Consider the following 22,136-nt stretch of genomic DNA (forward strand, 5'->3'; position numbering starts at 1 on the left):
CGGACAAGTATGCTGTAATGTGTCTCCTTTATCATCAGAAGGGTTCTGGGAATCCCACGTTCTAGTAGTGAAACAGATGCAAAACTTTTGTGCTCATAAAATCCAGTCTGAGGTGTAAAATTAGTTTTGCGTAATTCAAATTTCACATCTCAAAATTTTACTGAACTATAAAGTTATTTTCATATGGGTGACATGCCTTGTTGTGTCAGGGAAACGAAGCGAACCAGCGAACAAATTCGAGCGCATTTGCGCTTTTTTATGTTGAGATAGAAGGAGTCAGTGGCACTGGGAAACAGATGGAAAAGTAACAAATACTGGACGCTAGTGCTTGTGGTATAGAACGACAACGGCAGTGTGAAAGAAAGAGAGGGGCGCGGCAGCAGCGGGACAAAGTTGTCAGTGACAAAACAGTGTTATTAAAAGAGTGAAGGTGACAGTGCCAGTGTGAGAGAAACGAAGAGAGGGATAAAGTGGAATTTGGTGAGAGCCAGTGATAATGAGAGCCAGAATCTATGACAATGACAACGAGGAAGAGACAGACAGCGAGGAAAAACATGAAACATCAGCAGTAGGAAGGAATGAATGAGATAGTAGAAATAAGAGATAGCAAGAGGGAGACAGTGAGAAGAGACTGTAGTAGTGGGGCAGAACGTTGGAGACACTGGCTGCGAGATGTGAGACAGTAACAGTTAGAGAGACACGAAAACATAATGTCAGTGGGTTGAGCTGAATTAGTTAATGAGAATGGGCATCTTGGAGTAGATGGATATGAACAACTTACAGCGATGGACGAGTTGGTGCGAACGAGTTATGGTTAGGGCAACTTGTAGGGGTGAGAGGTGGGGTGCACGTCAAAAGTGCGCGACAACGCTGACATTCAAAAATCTTCGGGAAAATTTTTAAAGGTGGTGAGGAACGTAGAATGAGGCAGCTGGTACCTCACTTTTCAGCCAGTCTTTTCTTCAGCAGGAGCATATTCGCCTTTTTTGAGCTCCGATAGCCACATTTTTCCACTGGTCGTTTCTGTACAAGTTCCATTAACTTCACGCCCTTTGTATTTTACCCCTGTTACCTTCGGAAATTCTAAAAGTGCATTCAGTTCAGCATTCTCTAGATCTACAAATGCTGCAAATGTCGGTTTTCCCTTTGTAAAAGAAGTCCGCATACAGCAGTTTTTTCCACTACCCTCCATAACATCCGTAACTAGTTGGTATTCATATTTAACCGGTTCAGCAGCGATTGTATTACCCTGAAATAAACTTGCTGTTCGAGTTAGTTTAAAGCAAGCCACCGTAAAGACCATAGCCTCTCTGCTGCAAGCAATGCACCGATATAATATCTAGTAAATCTCACTAACTTCTGATTGAGCCAAGCGCCGGTTAGTAGCCGTTGCACTTAATGTTTGACCTCCGCTCTGGGGCAAGGCTATTTATAAACCTGTTCGCGCATTCAATTTCCATGAATTTTCCTCTGAAAGCCCTCGGGTGGGTTCCTTCGGAAGTGCGAGCTCATACATTTCACGTCATGGCTCTCTCGACTGGATAAATCATGTTCGTAGCTTGCCAGAGCGTAAAATAACAGAAGATATATACTCGGCTTACATGGCACTAATGTCGCGAGCTGTCAAAGAAAGCTAACATTGGCGAGAGGTTTCGCTGAGACGAATACGTAATATCAAGAAGGCGTTTTACTCGTGTAACATTATACGCGCATGGCTGAGAGAAAACCTATCAGCGAAAACAACGGTTCGGCACAGTCTGTAGTAATGTAACGTAGTGCACACACGTTCTACAACTGAAATGGAGAAAGAGGTATCGCGTAAGTCACAAACGAAATGCATTTGTCGAAAAGTAAATACGCTGAAATGCGTCAGCGGGAGAACATTCACAACTCTAAGGATGAAGATGAGAAAGAACACTTTATATAAAATATTTTATAAGATTGTAGAGTACCGTCGCTTACATATGCTGGGGAGACGAAGACAATTGGAACAAAACGAACAGAAAGGGGTACTTTTTCGGTCACTGGATACGGAACACAATCCGAAAAAATGTATCATCAGTCCCAGAAACAGGAATTTAAGTTGTTGAGAAAGGTAATGTCGAATAGAGAATCCACTTGACAGATCCAAGAGATGATATAATGTCTGCTCACGGACCAGTAAACTACGACCAGCTACATCCACTTTGCATGTTGTGGTTACGGCTTGGAAGACACAGAAATATACGGCAATGTGCTACAACTGGTAATATATTAGGTGAGCGGGTTATATTCACTTATGTGACTTGTGTCTTCACACGCATAAGCTTGAGTACATCCATCTGTATAAGAGCAAGATATTGTTATGTACTACTGGAAATCGAAATCGCGGAAATTAACAAAAAGGTTCGGTAAGTGGAAACCTCTCCCAGGTAATTTGGAGAATCTTTTTGCCTAAAACTATTTTTCATTGTACCAAATGAAGGTAAGTCCACTCATGTGTGAATAAGCTACCGCTAAGTATGGAATTTTAACGGAAATTGATGATATTTAAATGTGTTTGCTCCAGATTTTCTTCTATTAGTGAGTATGAATGGAATAGAGGCTCTTTTGTCTAATTCTGTTTTCTCCTGTGCCTTACGTGGACGAGAGGAATCAACTAACTTCCGCCACGACACTGGTGGCGTTGATCATAAAAGAAATCGGAACTAGATGTACCAGCTGAACGCAGACGGAGTAACACTCATACTCAACAGATAGCAGCGCATTTGTTTCTAAACGCTTAATTTATCAGGTAAAATGAACGCAATGTAGCAATTGTAATACATATGCACCGAAGAGCCAAAGAAACTGGTACACCTGCCTAACACCGTGTAGGGCCCCCGCGAGCACGCGGAAGTGCCGCAACACGATGTGACACGGACTCGACTAAAGTGAAGTACTGCTGGAGGGAATTGATATCATGAATCCTGCAGGGCTGTCCGCAAATCCGTAAGAGTACGAGGGTGTGGAGATCTCTTCTGAACAGCACGTTGCGAGGCATCCCAGATATGCTCAATAATGTTCACGTTTGGGTAGTTTTGTGGCCAACGGAGGTCATTAAACTCTGTAGCAATTCTGGACGTGTGGGTTGTCGCATTGTCCCGCTGGAATTTCCCAAGTCTGTCGGAACGCACAATCGACATCAGCGGATGCAGGTGATCAGACAGCTTGCTTACGTACGTGTCACCTGTCAGCCGTATCAGGGGCCCCATATCACTACAACTGCACATGCCCTACACCATTACAGACCCCTCCACCAGCTTAAACAGTCCTCTGCTGACATGCAGGGTCCATGGATTCATCAGGTTGTCTCCATACCCGTACACGTCCATCCGCTCGATACAATCTGAAACGAGACTCGTCCGTCCAGGCAACATGCTTTCAGTCATCAACAGTCCAATGTCGATGTTGACACGCCCAGGCGAAATGTAAAGCTTCGTGTCGTGCAGTCATCAAGGGTACACGAGTGGACCTTCGACTCCCAAAGCTGATATCGATAATGTTTTGTTGAATGGTTTGCACGCTGACACTTGTTGGTGGCCCAGCATTGAAATTTGCATCAATATGCGGAACGGTTGCACTTCTGTCACAATAAACGATTACATTTGATTTACTTTCATTCCAATTGATCCGTAGTGAGGAGGTCCTCCAGGATGTAGAATATGTCAGAAAACAATAATATATGACAAATATTTACAACTCAAACAAATAACCTAATGTACCATTCCACAGGTCCCAACAAGTGGAATGATCGTCATTTTTTTAATGAACACTGTATGAAAGAATCATTTTACAAACACTAATGGACAGAATTTAAAATAAAAAAAGTTTTTTTTTTATTTATAAGGTAATAAGAATGTCATAGAGCTACTATAATATACACTCCTTGAAATGGAAAAAAGAACACATTGACACCGGTGTGTCAGACCCGCCATACTTGCTCCGGACACTGCGAGAGGGCTGTACAAGCTATGATCACACGCACGGCACAGCGGACACACCAGGAACCGCGGTGTTGGCCGTCGAATGGCGCTAGCTGCGCAGCATTTGTGCACCGCCGCCGTCAGTGTCAGCCAGCTTGCCGTGGCATACGGAGCTCCATCGCAGTCTTTAACACTGGTAGCATGGCGCGACAGCGTGGACGTGAACCGTATGTGCAGTTGACGGACTTTGAGCGAGGGCGTATAGTGGGCATGCGGGAGGCCGGGTGGACGTACCGCCGAATTGCTCAACACGTGGGGCGTGAGGTCTCCACAGTACATCGATGTTGTCGCCAGTGGTCGGCGGAAGGTGCACGTGCCCGTCGACCTGGGACCGGACCGCAGCGACGCACGGATGCACGCCAAGACCGTAGGATCCTACGCAGTGCCGTAGGGGACCGCACCGCCACTTCCCAGCAAATTAGGGACACTGTTGCTCCTGGGGTATCGGCGAGGACCATTCGCAACCGTCTCCATGAAGCTGGGCTACGGTCCCGCACACCGTTAGGCCGTCTTCCGCTCACGCCCCAACATCGTACAGCCCGCCTCCAGTGGTGTCGCGACAGGCGTGAATGGAGGGACGAATGGAGACGTGTCGTCTTCAGCGATGAGAGTCGCTTCTGCCTTGGTGCCAATGATGGTCGTATGCGTGTTTGGCGCCGTGCAGGTGAGCGCCACAATCAGGACTGCATACGACCGAGGCACACAGGGCCAACACCCGGCATCATGGTGTGGGGAGCGATCTCCTACACTGGCCGTACACCGCTGGTGATCGTCGAGGGGACACTGAATAGTGCACGGTACATCCAAACCGTCATCGAACCCATCGTTCTACCATTCCTAGACCGGCAAGGGAACTTGCTGTTGCAACAGGACAATGCACGTCCGCATGTATCCCGTGCCACCCAACGTGCTCTAGAAGGTGTAAGTCAACTACCCTGGCCAGCAAGATCTCCGGATCTGTCCCTCATTGAGCATGTTTGGGACTGGATGAAGCGTCGTCTCACGCGGTCTGCACGTCCAGCACGAACGCTGGTCCAACCGAGGCGCCAGGTGGAAATGGCATGGCAAGCCGTTCCACAGGACCACATCCAGCATCTCTACGATCGTCTCCATGGGAGAATAGCAGCCTGCATTGCTGCGAAATTTGGATATACACTGTACTAGTGCCGACATTGTGCATGCTCTGTTGCCTGTGTCTATGTGCCTGTGGTTCTGTCAGTGTGATCATGTGATGTATCTGACCCCAGGAATGTGTCAATAAAGTTTCCCCTTCCTGGGACAATGAATTCACGGTGTTCTTATTTCAATTTCCAGGAGTGTATATTTACAATGAACACATCACTGCACTGAAATAGAACATAAGTTAGATTGTACTTACACACACTTATTTACAATGAACGCAATGAACACAATTACACATACACACAAATCCGTTGGTTCTGCTGAGAAATTCATCAATGGAGTAGGAGTTGGCCACCAATAAATTCTTCGGGCTTCTCTTAAACCGAATTTCATTTTATGACTGCTGGCAAGTTATTGAACATGTGTGTTCCTGAATAATGCACACCCTTTTGTACAAGAGTAAGTGACTTTAAATCCTTGTGAAGGTTATTCTAATTTCTAGTATTGAATCCATGAATTGAGCTGTTGGTTTCAAAAAGTGATATATTTTTAACGACAAAGTTCATTCAGGAGTAAATATATTGGGAAGCAGTAATTAGTATCCCTAGTTCCCTAAACAGGCTTCTGCAGAATGTTCTTGAGTTCACACCACATATAACTCTTACTGCACGTTTTTGTGCCCGGAAAACTTTAGCTTGGCTTGATCAATTACCCCAAAAAACAATCCCATACGACATTATGGAATGAAAGTAAGCATAGTATGCCAGGTTTTTCATTTTTATGTCTCCTATAACTGACACTATTCGCATTGCAAATAAGAGATTTGTTAAGACGCTTCAGCCGTCGTTTCAGTCGTCATTGATCCCGTTCTTGCAGGATCTTTTTCTGGCCGCAGCAGTGCCGAAGATTTGATGTTTTACCGGATTCCTGATATTCACGGTACAATCGTAAAATGGTCGTACCGGAAAATCCCCACTTCACCGCTAACTTGGAGATGCTGTGTCCCATCGTTCGTGCACCGACTATATAACACCGCGTTCAAACTCACTTAAACCCTTGATAATCCGCCATTGTATCAGCAGTAACTAATCTAACAACAGCGCCAGACACTTGTCTTAAATACGCGTTGCCGACTGCAGCGCAATATTCTGCCTGTTTACGTATCTCTGTATTTAAATACGCATGCCTATATGAGTTTCTTTGGCGCTTCAGTGTAAGTGTTAATATTCAGCGTCCTGGATATTGAGTACTCTCTTGGAATAACCGTAAAATTGAATATTTGGTTTTACGATTAAAGTTGGATATGTGCTTAGAGAGAGGGTGACGAATTTGCGGCTTCTAGTCTGAAGAAAAGAAAACTAGAATAGGTGTATGAGCCTCATACAGACTCATTTTCACCATTAGTACCGCCATTACAGTGGGACACTGCAGCGCAGCAGACAGCGACTGTTCAGGACATCGTGACACCCGATGGGAGACAGATGTCTGCTGACAACGGCTCAGCAAATGCCCTGCCTCAGTGTTACGCTGAAATAGAAACAAACAAAAAAAAGATATTTTTAGCATTATGTTGTGCTCCAGGTATTAAGTGCTAATGTGTATCTCCTTGCACTTAAAATACGTTTATGAAGAAGTAGAAGGGCTATTCAGAAAGAAGGGAACGTTTCCGTCTGAAGCAGCTAGGTGCGCGGCGATCGCGTATATTTTGGTATGTGTGTGCTCGTCAGCTTAGTCGGAATCAGTCCGTATTAGAGGGAACGTCTCTGTGCGTCTGGTTTCTTCGATATTCGAATTTGAAATGTGCGCTGCAATCGAAAATCCCGCCAGTTGTGAGGTGCGGTCTGACGCAAAAGACCTAAAACCTGTAGAAATTTATCGTGAACTGTGCGTAGTGTACTGAACCAACGTAATGAGTGAATGTTCCGTCCGGAAATGGTGTGTTCGGTTTAAAAATGGCCGAACCAACGTTCATGACGAAGAAAAGAGTGGACGCCCGAGCAGTGTGACTGACGATATTGTCGCTAAAGTTGATGAAACGATTAGTGAAAACCGTCGCTTCACAATAACGGAGCTTTCGCTTTCTTTTCCACAAGTTTTACGGACTTGAGTTGCCACTCAGAAGCTTGGCTACCACATATTTTGCGCACGATGGGTACCCAAAATGCTTACAGATGCCATAGAGAACAGTGAACGGGGGAAACGTTGATATTTCTGGAAGCCTACCACAAACGTGGTGATTCATTACAGGATCGAATAGTAACCGGTGACGAGACTTGGGTGAAACACGTCAATTGCGAAACGAAATTACAGTCCATGGATTGGGGACATACAAGTTCCCCCCAAAAACCAAGAAAATGTTTTCAAACCTTGTCGGCAAGGAATTTGATAGCAACAGTGTTTTGGGATAGACAAGGTGTGCTTCTTATTGATTTTCTCGAACGTAAAGAAACCACAAATTCTGGCCGGTACTGTCAAACCTCGCACTGCCTTAGAAGAGCAGTTCAAAACAAACGCCGAGTAAAGCTTACCTCCAAAATTTATTTTTTGCACGACAGTGCCCGACCTCACACGGAAAACCGCACTAAAGAACTTCCTAATTCATTCAAATGGGAAATTTTTCCTCACCCGCCCTACAGCCCCGATCTTGCACCAAGCGACTTCCCAAGATAGAGAACTGGCTTGCAACGCAGCGCTTTGATGACGACGCGGAACTCCAGGCGGGCGTGACTCACTGGCTGAAGTCTCAAGCGGCAGAATTATACCACGAAGGTCTTTCAAAGCTTGTCCACCGCTGTGATAAGTGCCTCAGTGTCTTTGGTGACTGTGTGGAAAAGTAGTATGCCAGTTGCTCTTTTAGAAGTATATAATAAAATGTATTTCTTGTACTTTTTTTTAATGCCAAAGCGTTCCCTACTTCCTGAATAGCCCTCGTATTAACACTCTTTAACTGAGATTCTCAAATCGCACACACACACACACACACACACATGCCAGAAGCCGGGTGTGCTGTGAACACGATCACATGCTCATCAGGTGCTCGATGGGTATGCAGAATAATCTGATGCTAATTCTGTCACTTCCGATCAAGTAAAATGATAGCTTACCCCCATGAAATCAACTGCCGCGCCCACATTGGAAACGTAGTTAGATAATATGCTGGGCTCGTCGGGGACCTAGCCTACTGCTTACGGTTGGAGGGCCTGGAGATTACAATTGAGCGAAATACTTTAACGGTTAATGAATGGTACAGTTTGACCTGACGAACGTAAGAGTTATAGAAACAATATCCAATTTACTCAAAACACATTAACGTCAAGATTAAAAACAACTTGAGAATGTATTGAACAACGGTCAGAAAAATGAATAGTTATTAGGGTCACCACCAGCATGATGCTATTTAAATGATGCCCAGATATACAAAGGAGACGAATTACCTTTTTAATCCTGAAAGTAGAACTTTATAATTATTGAAATAAGTGTGTGAAATGGAAGAGAGTACGCGACAGATCAAGGAATAATGGAAGAGACAGAAAGAATCATCAACAGACAGGTGAACTCCAATGTACTACCTGAGACCGAAACTAAAGGAATGGTTACGGAAAAATATCCCCTTTGCAACTAGAGTTAGATTGCAGAAAACATGCATACTAGTGCTTGAAGCGCGTAAGTCAAAATATAGAAACAGAAAGTGGGTAACGGGTATGAAAATCTCTGCCTTTACTATATAGCGAATTTCCGAAGGCGGGAATACGCATTGCTACCATCCGCGGCTGCCAGTGAATGCGAAGTAGAGGTCCGAAAAGTTGGCAGAAATCCCTACGTCAAGAGAAGTGAATACAAGGGCGGTATCTGAAACGGTACGAGCATTCGAATGAGACTCCGAACTGGCATCGAATAGCCTTTCTAAATTTTATACCCTTCCTTCAGACCTCAGAAAGGCACCCGGCACAATGTTTCTAACCAATCTCAGGAAGGGCCTAAATGCTCCTCCAATCATCAATCTGGATGTGTGTTCACTAGCTACCACCATCACGTAAAAGATGTATTCGCCAATCAGATCCTGCTTTTATGAAAGCGAGAAGCGAGTGTCGCCCCGTTCCCACGGGTAGACGTGTTTGTCGGAAATTATGGAAATTTTGTAGAGTTTCGCAGAGAGTTCCCACGGAAAGGTCAGTTCAGAAGCGGACGAAAACACACCAGGATAACAGCAAGTGTGGAGCTGAGGACTCCACTGAAAATATTCTAGCAAGTGAAGTTCTCACTTCTTCCTCTAAGGCTTTCCCATTCTGCTACTGAGAACGACAGTCGACCGTTCCACTGCCCATTGTTCGAAGTACCTGCAGAGCAGCCCCTGAAAGGCTTTCTCGGCTGTCCGTGTGGTCGGCAAACGTGACACCTGCTCTTTGAGCGACAGGCATCTTCTCAAGAGCGGGTGACATGTTCCACCTGTTTCTGCCCCAATGAAGAGGAATTTCCATGTTCCAGAGCAGATATATTAAACGGAATAGCTACTAGAAGCATGAAATTATAGATTAGGTACAGGTAGATGAGTTACCTACATTGCTACAAACTGCACCCAAATCACTCATGTAATCAGCGTGCAATACAGATGAAAGTTGACAAGTAAGTCCCGAATTGGAAAGTAAATGAAGCAAGGAAAGATTCAGTACGCAGACAGAATAAAATGTGAGGTGAAACGCCTGAAACTGGTCACCATCCCACAGTATACTTCTGGAATCTTATTAGCTTCGGAAGTCTAGTATAAATTCATTTGCAGTTTAAACTTTTCGATTAAGTCCCCAAGTATTTGGGCTCAAAATTCACGCAAGGCTACCTTAACAAGTAATACATAGCTTTTTCAGCATTTTAGAAATTACAATATAACGTACCGTCACATCCGTCAAAGAACGTGTTCCACGAATTTTGCTCACATTTGAAGGCAATACTACTCTCGTCTCTGCTGTGAGTCAAAATTTTCATTAAACACTCCAGAGTCTTCTTATTAGTCTAGAAAAGACTGTACGGTTCATGGTACACTTCCATAGCTTGTTAGGTTCCCATATGTTTTCTGCTGTTGTAAATAATTCATCTTTACTGTAGTGGGTCAAAGATGAATGAGCGCACTGTAGTAGTAGTAGTAGTAGTAGTAGTGAATAACATCATTGACTGTGTACTTAGTTTTATCTGCAGTTGACTTGCTAGTCAGTCAGTTGTGCAGCACTGGCTTAGCAGTGCGCAGTTGGAAGTCCGGGTTTACCGAGTATGAGTGTGCGCTTAGTTGGGCCGAACATAGCTGCAAGTTGGCGGCTGGCATGTGTGGTGTTATTGGCGCCATCACGCTGGTTGGAATTTAACGTTCGGCTAGTCCACCGGTGATGGAAGCAAGCCTGCTCGAGGAACCCATATGCGTTCCCTTATAGTGAACTATATTGTGAGGTCTTTTGGAATGGACAGCAATTTTGTTCTCAACCTGTGTATGAACTTCCGAATCCTGGTTCCTTCGGGTCTACGTGATATTAGTGTCTTTGCCCTGCTCCGCTGTTGTGAGCCAAAGGTGGTCGGCTAGCCGCTGTGGCCGAGCGGTTCTAGGCGCTTTAGTCTGGAACCGTGCGACCGCTACGGTCGCAGGTTCGAATCCTGCCTCTGGCATGGACGTGTGTGATGTCCTTAGGTTAGTTAGGTTTAAGTAGTTCTGAGTTCTAGGGGACTGATGACCTCAGATGTTAAGTCCCATAGTGCTCAGAGCCATTTGAACCAAAGGTGGTCCTTGGTATTAGTAGTCTTCGTTTGGCCCATTTTATGGACATGTACTCGTGATTTGTAGCGAACGTGTATTAGATTTTGATTTTGTTCTTCTCTCGCCACGTTACTGAACAATATGGTTGCGTTGTTTGTGAGCATAAGGTGGGCTTTCTATTAAATCCTTCTGTAAGGTACCTACCTGGCTTATTACTTATTCCTTCTCTAGTTCAATAAGTGACTTGTATTTTATTAAAATAGTATTTAATGTACTTACTGTTAAGGTCAACTGTAAGCTACCTGCCTGGCATATTATCTATTCAATGTCTGCCAACATTTTTTTTTAAATTCAGTGATGATTTTGTCATTTTATTACAAAAATTGTTAACTACTAGCGCTTGCCCTGTTTGTTTAATTCGCTGGCGTTCTGTATTTAAGGCATATTATCTATTCAATGTCTGCCAACATTTTTTTTTAATTCAGTGATGATTTTGTCATTTTATTACAAAAATGGTTAACTACTAGCGCTTGCCCTGTTTGTTTAATTCACTGGCGTTCTGTATTTAATTAGAATACTGTTTAACACTGTCAGTGCTTGTCAGACTTATTTTATGAACGTGTTTTATATTTAATTACAACAGTGTTTAATTCTGCACGTGCGTGTGTGTCTTGCGGGACGATTATCCATTATTTAATGCCTTAATTATGAGGGCTAAACTCAGAAACGGGCTTTATTACATGCTTTGGTCGGTCGGATGTAATAGTAATTTCTGTTAAGTCCTAAAGGACATTCAGCAGTTGTACAATTAGTTGCATGGCCACCAGTCGTTAATTCTGTTACTCTGTATCTGTCGTAAAGTCTATTAACGTTTCTTGTAGTGTGATTCTGTCCACTTAAGTCGGGTCAGTGTTACCGTAAACTGGACTTTACGGCCGAGGTATAATGTTCCTTAGTAAAAATCGTATGTAAAATTGTATCGCTTGAAATGGCTCCGCGTGGCACATATTTACCATTGCGACTTAAGTCATTTGAGCAGTTGCTAAGAATAATTATTTGCTTCATCCTGACCTGCATTCGCCACGCGGACTTGGAACACGGGCGACGTACAAAATACGCTAGACCAAAAAGAGGGAGGCTCTTAAGTACTTCCAGTTGACTCGATAGTTTACGTTTTAACAGTTCTGTATAAATGCAGTCTTAAAATTTCTCGCTGTCACTCAAAGTTGTTAGCCCACACTCATCCGAGGCTAGCGTTCACAGTTTCCGTCAACATCACAACGCACTCCATCGGTGAGCTCGGCGCTGGATTGTTCCACGGTGAAAAACACTGTGAATAAAAGATTCTGCGTGAGTGAGCCGTGTGACAACTCCGGAGTTGCCTGTATATTGGTGTGCAAAACATATGGACGAAAGGAACTTTCGCTGCCAAGTGATGAAACTACGACCATTCATAGAATGAAATGCTACAGTATAATACAGAAGGTAACTGAGATAAATGGGCAATAAGACGAAATGACGCTTTTATTCAAAGATGATTACACTGATCTCACCGCGATTCATGATGGTCTTGTGTACATTAAAAAAGGCGGAACAGCGCTCTTTGTAGCATGCGTGTGATGACCATAAACGGCTATGCACGCTCGACACCGTGCTCCCGTGCTGACCACAAGACTGATACGGAATTCTTGTGACAGGGCATTTCACACGGACATGCATGCTCGTTGAGCTTTGAGCTGGGGGAACGGGTAGGTGAGACCATTCGAAAATATCCGGTCATTCCAATAGCTCCTCCGCCTGCGCTATTCGGTGCGGTCGCGCGCTGTCACCCATAAAATGGTGTCAGGGGCGAATGCACCCCTGAAATGACACACATGGGGAAGAAGTACAGTGTCACAACAACGCTGATTGGTGAGTGTACAGTGCCCATGCAACACTGTGCATCCTCACACTATAGCACCTGGACCACCAAAACGATAATATTGGGTAATACTTGACTTACCCTCAGTTTACGAGAGGTGGAAACACATACTGCACCCAGGAACATGATCAGTTTGGTGGTCCAAGTTTTATGGTATGACGAAGCATAGTGCTGCATAGGAGTATTGTCTTCCGATATTTTGGACACCTTACTCTCACCAGTCACCCCAATACGCACATTGTGCTCCTCCCCATGTGCGTATTTTCAGGAATACATTCGTCCCTGACTTCATTTTTATTGATGAAAATGCCCGACCACATCAAACAGTGCAGGTGGAGCAGCTCTTGGAAGGAGAGGATATTCGGCGAATGGACTGGCCTACCTGTTTCTCCTGCTTAAATCCCATCGAGTACGCGTGTAGTGCGTTGGTCTAGCATGCCCAAATGCACCATCGACAGTCCAGCTGTTTTCAACCGCACTAGTGGGCGAACGGAACTCTTTTCCATCAGAACTCCTCACCAACCGTGTGGCATCACGTTTTGGATTATGCACTGCCGTCCGTCCTGATGAGACGTCCTATTAAGAACCACGTTTCTGCTTTTGTAATGTGTAGGGGGACCATCATGAATCTCGGTGACCTCAGTGTAATTATTGTCTTTGATCAGAAGTGTCATTTCTGTTAGGCTCTATCCGTATTTCTCAGAGTTACCGTCAGTTCTATGTTTTGGGTAAATTTAATTGAACTACGTTACTTGGCAGTGTCATATCATTCGAAAGTTACTTTCGTGCTAAGTTTTGCATACCAGTGTATACTCTCGGTTACGGAGGTAACAGACCGCGAAACAAAACAATCGCTTCGATAATGTCATAGTACCTGTCTGAATGCGCAAAAAGCACCCAATCTCCACACTAAATTACCAATAACTTTCCCACTTTCGATTGTATGGCCTGTCTCATTTTTCCTATCGTAGACAGAGGTTTAAGGAAATTTCACTTCAATTTCACTTGTATAACGTAATAAATACAGTTAGTACGACTTTTTAAATGGAACTTTAAGTGGTCTTTACCCTCTGAACTGTCCATTCTTGATGGTTGTACCCCTGTCAAATTAACTCTTTTCAAACTTTCTGCATCGTCATCATTCTCTACACCGAATATGGTGCTGCAGTCTCTTTAATCCTAAATCTTTCTTTCTTGATACGTTTTATTCAACGATTCAGTACTGCTCCACCACAAACATTTTGTACGCTGTAGAAAAGGCAACTACACCACAACAATAGACATGTCGTGACCCTTAGTTAGTAAAAAGGGAGTCGGTAACCGCTATCCAACAAACATTTCGCACACACTTTCACCAGGAGCCAACCAGCAAGGTCTACATTTATGAAATGATAATTAAATTGACACCCTAGCTGCAAGCAGGCGTTGATACACTTCATTGCGGACATGTTGAAAATGTGTGCCCCGACCGGGACTCGAACCCGTGATCTCCTGCTTACATGGCAGACGCTATATCCATCTGAGCCACCGCGGGCACAGAGAATAGTGCGTCTGCAGGGAGTTATCCCTTGCACGCCCCCCGTGAGATCCACATTCCCAACATGTCCACAACACTACATTCGTAGTGCGCCTAATAGATGTTTGCCCATCATACTCATTACTCGTGGCAGATTAATCTACCAAGTCACATCTATTAGGCGCACTACGAATGTAGTGTTGTTGACATGTTGGGAATGTGGATCTTACGGGGGGCGTGCAAGAGATAAGTCCCTGCAGACGCACTATCCTCTGTGCCCGCGGTGGTTCAGATGGATAGAGCGTCTGCCATGTAAGCAGGAGATCCCGGGTTCGAGTCCCGGTCGGGGCACACATTTTCAACATGTCCCCAATGAAGTGTATCAACGCCTGCTTGCAGCTAGGGTGTCAATTTAATTATCATTTCATTTCTAGCAAAATTGCATGGTCATCGACGGTAACTGTTCTTTCGGGAACAGATACTACCGTCATATATAGTCTACATTTATGCCCGGTATATACAGTTTGAAGACGAGGGTTGCATTGGCAGAGGCAAAAGACCTGGTCGCAGCAAAATGTTGATTTGGATTCGAGCAGCATCCCAGTGAAGCCTATAGAAATCAACACGTCGAGAAAGTCGTAAGCTTTCCAAAATCCTACGTAAACGCTTGTGCCTGAAACCGTACAGATTGCAATTGGCCCACGTAGTCATTCCAGGAAATTATGCTGCTCTGTCTGACTTCTGCACCTTGATGTTTACAGGGGTGAATAATGACAACGACAAGTTAAAGAGGTTAATTTTTAGTGAAGAACTTTCGTTTCAATCTAAAGGTAAAACTACTTGGCAAAATGTTTGATGTCCGCCCGTGGTAGCTGAGTGGTCAGCGCGATAGAATGTCATGCCTAAGGGCTCAGGTTGGATTCCCGGCTGGCTCGGAGATTTTCTTCGCTCAGGGACTGGGTGTTGTGTTGTCTTTATCATCATCCTTTCATCCCCATCGACACGCAAGTCGTCGAAGTGGCTTCAACTCGAAAGACATGTAACAGGCGAATGGTCTACCAGACGGGACGCCCTAGCCACACGGTATTTCCATTACAATAATTTTTTTTCGGAACAGGAAAGCAGTATTTCACCATCGAACATGCACGAGATCCGTCAAAGGTTAATTTGTTCTCCTCAATCTCGAGAATGCAGATTTACGGTCCTTAACTCTTCATGAAAAAGAATGCTTCTCAGACATTTCCTACCTTGGCACACTTTCTTTGTGTCGTCTATTTCGATTACAAGAAGACTCCAGCAACTGGCCGAGCGGTTCTAGGCGCTTCAGTCTGGAACCTCGTGACCGTTACGGTCGCAGGTTCGAATCCTGCCTCGGGCATGGATGTGTGTGATGTCCTTAGGTTAGTTAGGTTTAAGTAGTTCTAAGTTCTAGGGGATTGATGACCTCAGAAGTTAAGTTCCATAGTGCTCAGAGCCATTTGAACCATTTTAGACTGCAACAACATCTTGTTGTAGCGACTGGAGTTTTTATCAGTTGGCCGTAACGCAGTGTTCCAAAAACCGTAATTGTCGACACGTGAGTGACGAGTGACAAAAAAAGAGATGATGGATCAACTAACACAGTTTCACTCAGCTGCTGATCTTCCGTCCCTGCATCGCGAAGGCATCCGTCTCCATCACTTCCTTGCAGAGGTCTCTTGCCAAGTCTGTAATACAATTAATAAAAAAAAGGGCATGGGAAATCTACAGCAAGTGAAAAGCCTTCAGTAAAGTTCAACATGAAGGTATATTGTAAAACAAAATGACCATAAATTGAGGTAGCAGTGTCACACAGTTACATTAGTCCACTCACAGGTACAAATGATTTGGCGAGCTGCCTTTTTGCTGTAGGCCATGTATTAATATTACAGGTGACAAACACATGAAGAAGTTCAATGAAGAGAATGAATTCGGAAATCAGTGCCTAGAGAGAAATCAAGAGTTAATGGCAAGAGCTGAACCTCCAAAATGGGAAATGCATACCGCAGGAATGGTGATACGTTAGCAGAAACCGGCGTGACACTCAGCAGCTTATTGTACACTGAGGTGACCAAGTCATGGTATAGCGGTATGCACACATACTGATGCCGGTAGTATCGTGTACACAAGGTATTAAAGGACAGTGCTTTGAAAGAGCTGTCATTTGTATTCACGTGATACATGTGAAAAGGTTTCCTACAATATTGTGGCCGCACGACGTAAATTAAAAGACTTCCAGCGCGGAACAGTAGTTGGAGCTAGACGCATGGGACATTCCATTTTGAAAATCGTTAGGGAATTCAATAGTACGCGACCTACAGTGTCAAGATCTGCCGAGAATAACAAATTTCACGCATTACCTCTCATCAGGGACAACGCAATGGGAGACGGTCTTTACTTAACGACTTACAGCTGCGTTTGGGTATAATTGCCGATGCTAACAGGCAACTAACGCTGCGTGAAATAACCGTAGAATTCAGTTTGGGGCATAGACGAACTTATCCGTTAGGACAGTGTGGCGAAATCTGGCGTTAACGGGCTAAGGCAGCAGACAAACGGTTCGAGTGCCTTTTCCAACAGCACGACTAGAGAGCGTATATAGGGAGAGAGTGGCCAATCGGTCCGTGGCCGCCATTTTTTTTTTACCACATTGCGCGCGGGACGTGCAATTAGGTAGCAACGCAAGCAGAAAGCTAGCCACTTCACGAGCAAATTAAGGCATGTGTTTGACGCATGATACCAAAGCAGATCTTTTAGCTTAATACTTGGTACATGATTAAAACGAATGCCATTTGTCTATGTTTATATAGGCCTAATAAATTTGTGAGCAAATGGAAGTATTGTGAAGCAGTGTGTATGTCTGCCGAATTTCAACACCTGTATTTTATTATCCTATATAAACACTGACAACTAATTAACAAGAAAAAGAAATTTCATTTAATGTATCTCAGAGTACATGAGACTATTTCAGATTTTTCCGTGCGGATATTCATCGCTGAAATTGGTAAACTCTTGTCTCTTTCCGTTCCAACATAATGCATTTTAAGTGTGTGTCGATCTTATAACATTTTCTTATGCTGGCAAAACACGTCATTTTGTACACACTTTTAGGAACTCTGTACCACAGAAAGTCGGAAAATATCAACACTTAGGTACTCTACTGAAACAGTAGAAAGTAATTGAAAATATGCAACTGAATACCCGCACGATAATTATAATTTACAGGAATGTGAATAGCCAAGACTACAGAGTCAAGTGCGAGTCGCCTGTCGGAAGTACGTAGATTTAGCGTTCCGTGTACATCTTAAAACACATCGTGTCACTGAAGATCCATTAAAAGTCTAGAAAATAACGTTTAAAGAAAAGTTGGATTGAGCAGTATTCCAACTCACGACCTTCGGATTACAACGAGCATCATACATCCATTCGGGTTTTGCACGCAACAGCGGAGCAATCAGGCATTCCTCTTGACTGTCCTTAATGATTTTGTAATTCATATTATTAGTGACACTCGGTAAATCACTTTAAAATAAAAATTTTGCCTCTAAACTTGCTCTGAAGTTCTAAAAGTATCGTCATAGATACGACCAACAGAGTGACTGTAAGTTAATTTAGGTAAATAGAACCGACAGAGAACATGCAAAAGTCCTTCAGTACCTACCGTATTACAACCTGTACATAATTGTACAATGGAATTGGCGTTCGAAGCGTTGAAGAGAACCAATATTACAGAATCACACGCATTATCTATTTATACTAGTACCAAGTCAGCGTCAGTTTGGTAAAAATATGGCGTTCTCGTCTCACAGCCAATCAGCGAAGCCATCACCTTTGGCCACTCTCTCCCTCTATATAGACTCTCTAAGCACGACATGCCTGCAGCGACTCTCCTGCGTTCATGACCACTTCGGTTGGACCGTAGCCTACTGGAAAACCGTGACGTGGTCAGATGATTCCCGATTTCAGTTGGTAAGAGCTGATGATAGGGTTCGAGTGCGATGTAGTACCCACGAAACCATGGACCCAATTTTCCAACAAGGCACTATGCAAGTTGGTGGTGGCTCCATAATGACGTGGGCTGTGTTTATATGGTACTGACTGGGTCCTCTGGTCCAGCTGAACCGATCGTTGACTGGAATGGCTGTGTTCGGCTAGCTGGAGATCATTTGCATCCATGTTCCCAAATAACGATGAAATTTTTATGGATGACAATGCACCATGTCGCGGGCCCGTAATTGTCTGCGACTGGTTGGAAGAAGATTCTGGACAATTAATAGCAAATGACCTGACAGCCCCGGTCGCCTGACTTGAATCCCATCGAACATTTATGGGACGTAACAGTGAGGTCACTTCATTCACAAAATCCTGCACTGGCTACACTTTCGCTATTCGTTCGTTCGTTGTGGTCTTCAGTCCTGAGACTGATTTGATACAGCTCTCCATGCTACTCTATCCTGTCCAAGCTTCTTCATCTCCCAGTAACTACTGCAACCTACATCCTTCTGAATCTGCTTAGTGTATTCATCTCTTGGTCTCCCTCTACGATTTTTACCTTCCACGCTGCCCTCCAATACTAAATTGGTGATCCCTTGATGCCTCACAACATGTCCTACCAACCGACCCCTTCTTCTAGTCTTCCATACATGGCTACACTCCTTACAAATACTTTCAGAAACGACTACCTGACACTTAAATCTATGCTCGATGTTAACAAATTTGTCTTCTTCAGAAACGCTATCCTTGCCATTGCCAGTCTATATTTTATATCCTCTCTACTTCGACTTCATCAGTTATTTTGCTTTACTACTTTACGTGTCTCATTTCCTAATCTAATTCCCTCAGCATCACCCGACTTAATTCGACTACATTCCATTATCCTCGTTTTGATTTTGTTGATGTTCATCTTATATCCTCCTTTCAACATACTATCCATTCCGTTCAACTGCTCTTCCAAGTCCTTTGCTTTACAAATGCCATCGGCGAAACTCAAAGTTTTTATTTCTTCTCCATAGATTTTAATACCTACTCGAAATTTTTCTTTTGTTTCCTTTACTGCTTGCTGAATATAGAGATTGAATAACATCGGGGAGAGGATACAACCCTGTCTCACTCCCTTCCCAACCATTGCTTCCCTTTGATGTCCCCCGACTCTTATAACTACTACCTGGTTTCTGTACAAATTGTAAATAGCCTTTCGCTCCCTGTATTTTACCCCTGCCACCTTCAGAATTTGAAAGAGTGTATGCTAGTCAACGTTTTCAAAAGCTTTCTCTAAGTCTACAAATGCTAGAAACGTAGGTTTGCCTTTCATTAATCTAGCTTCTAAGATAAGTCGTAGGCTCAGTATTGCCTCACGTGTTCCAATATTTCTACGGAATCCAAACTGATCTTCCCCGAGGTCGTCTTCTACCAGTTTTTCTATTCGTCTGTACAGAATTCGCGTTAGTATTTTGCAGCGGTGACTTATTAAACTGATGGTTCGGTAATTTTCACATCTGTCAACACCTGTTTTCTTTGGGATTGGAATTATTATATTCTTCTTGAAGTCTGGCTTTCGCTATTATGGACGGCTATAGAGGCAGCATGGCTCAATATTTCTAGTGGCGAGTTCCAACGATTTGAGTCCATGCCACACTGAGTTGCTGCACTATGCCGTGCAAAAGGAAGTCCAAACCCATATTAGGAGGTATCCCATGACTTTGGTCACCTCATTGTATTACTGAATGCGATCGAAGCGTTTGATATGACTGCACGATAGTACACACAGTAGTGCTGCATGCTCCCAACCGTCTGTCATGTTACTCGACTCCTATCTGGTCGGTACACAATAATGATTCAAAAGAGATGGGGAGACAGCAGAGTTCTAAGATGGCGGTAATTTCCACGTTGTGGCTAATCACGAAGCGAAACGTCTAATATCTCCAAGGGACTGCATACAACTGAGGGCGGGTGTACATCTCACCATGCTTTTATTACGTCTGGCGCCACCCTACAGTACACTTCCGTGGCAGGCGAAGTGGTGTCCGCAGCCAACATTAACGTGTGGAGGAGGCGGTAACGGTTTCTGCGGTCGTTTGAAGTTTAGGTTACCAGACCTGCTTGGGCGCCAATTCTTCAAGCGCGCCGGCGCGCTCTTTGGTCAAATTTTAAAGTAGCGGCTCCTACTTGCCACCTCGCATGATTTTTTGATTGATATAATGGCGAACAGGAAAACTGTTTAGCCCCCTCCACCTGACAGTCCGCCATGCAGGCGTGACATCGGTCTTTTGGATGGAGAAAATTAGTTTTGATACTGAGATTGGTTTAATTATGGAACTTTTAAGTTGGTGCACCTCCTCACATCCATCTGCCTACATGGTAATATCTAAACTCACAGCTGCCTGGACGATGCCTCGACCGTGCAGTTGCTGATGATGGTCACTGCAGTCATCAGACTGAACGTCTTGTGATCTTTTTTGTGAGCTTCTGACACTTCACTCCTTTTTTCTTTCGTCAGAGGTCAGCATAAACACTCTCAGAGCGTTAACGTCTTTAGAGTAAATGAGTTGGGTAAGGAGTGGACCGTTATTCTATGACAGAGCATAACGGTGTTTATGCTGTTAACAAATTTGCTATTTTTTCCACAGAAATACACGAATTTACACAGGTCGCTACGTGACAATGTTAGGACAGTTGTCAAGTTAACGCATCTCGTCGTAAGCAAGTGAAATAACTCTAAACAGAACAGTATCAAATTTTAATTAGAAGTTTCTTTACAACATTATTCTTACTGCTACATCATGAGCACTCCGTCTACACGCCACAAGTGGCCCATCGGGACCACCTGACCGCCGTGTCTTCCTCCGAGGAGGATGCGGATAGGAGGGGCATGGGGTCAGCACACCGCTCTCCCAGTCGTTATTGTGGTGTCACCACCAGACACCACACTTGCTAGGTGGTAGCCTTTAAATCGGCCGCGGTCCATTAGTATACGTCGGACCCGCGTGTCGCCACTGTCGGTGATAGCAGACCGAGCGCCACCACACGGCAGGTCTAGAGAGACGTACTGGCACTCGCCCCAGTTGTACAACCGACTTTGCCAGAAGAGGATCACTGACAACTACGCTCTCATTTGCCGAGACGATAGTTAGCATAGCCTTCAGCTACATTTGCTACGACCTAGCAAGGCGCCGTATTCAATTGATAATTAATATTATGAAGCATGTATCGTAACGAGAGATGTTCTACAATTGTGGATTAAAGTTAAGTATTACATCATCTACGTACTTTATTTACAATTCTCAAGATATTGTCCTGTTCCAGACCTCACGCCAGTCAGCGCGTAATTAAACGCGTGCATTTCGGCCTCCTCTAGAAACACAGTGTTGGCTCTTCTGCCAACACTACAGTTATGATAGTATTTTTTACCGAAGCCGCTACTATTCAGTCGAGTAGCTCCTCAATTGGCATCACGATGCTGTGTGCACTCCGAAAAATGGCAACAACGCATGGCGGCCTGGATGGTCACCCATCCAAGTGCCGACCACGCCCGACAGCGCTTAACTTCGGTGATCTCACGGGAACCGGTGTATCCACTGCGTCAAGGCCGTTGCCTACTAAATGATTAAGTTGGCCAATATTACGACAAGTTATCTGATTCCGGTTCTAAGTCCGCTACTATTTACGATGACAATCAAGTCTGCGGAGGTTGTTTAGTTTTTGTGGCAAGCTGAGCAAAAGATTACCCAAGGCTGCTCGAGTTCACAGTGGTTGCAAGCTGGTGAACGAGGACGTTACGCCTCTGCTCGTGCTATTTACCTTAGCTGCTATGAGTTGTCG

At 44.2% G+C, this 22,136-nt stretch overlaps 1 non-coding gene across 1 annotated transcript; it reads left to right on the forward strand.

Annotated features, from left to right (window-relative positions):
* The first annotated feature begins 14,576 nt into the window (after positions 1–14,576).
* Positions 14,577–14,651, forward strand: Trnat-ugu. The gene has a single exon. It is a non-coding gene; the product is annotated as a tRNA-Thr (tRNA).
* The last annotated feature ends 7,485 nt before the right edge of the window (positions 14,652–22,136 follow it).

The sequence above is a fragment of the Schistocerca piceifrons genome, chromosome 5, assembly GCF_021461385.2.
Source record: "Schistocerca piceifrons isolate TAMUIC-IGC-003096 chromosome 5, iqSchPice1.1, whole genome shotgun sequence".
Classification (NCBI taxonomy): domain Eukaryota; kingdom Metazoa; phylum Arthropoda; class Insecta; order Orthoptera; family Acrididae; genus Schistocerca; species Schistocerca piceifrons.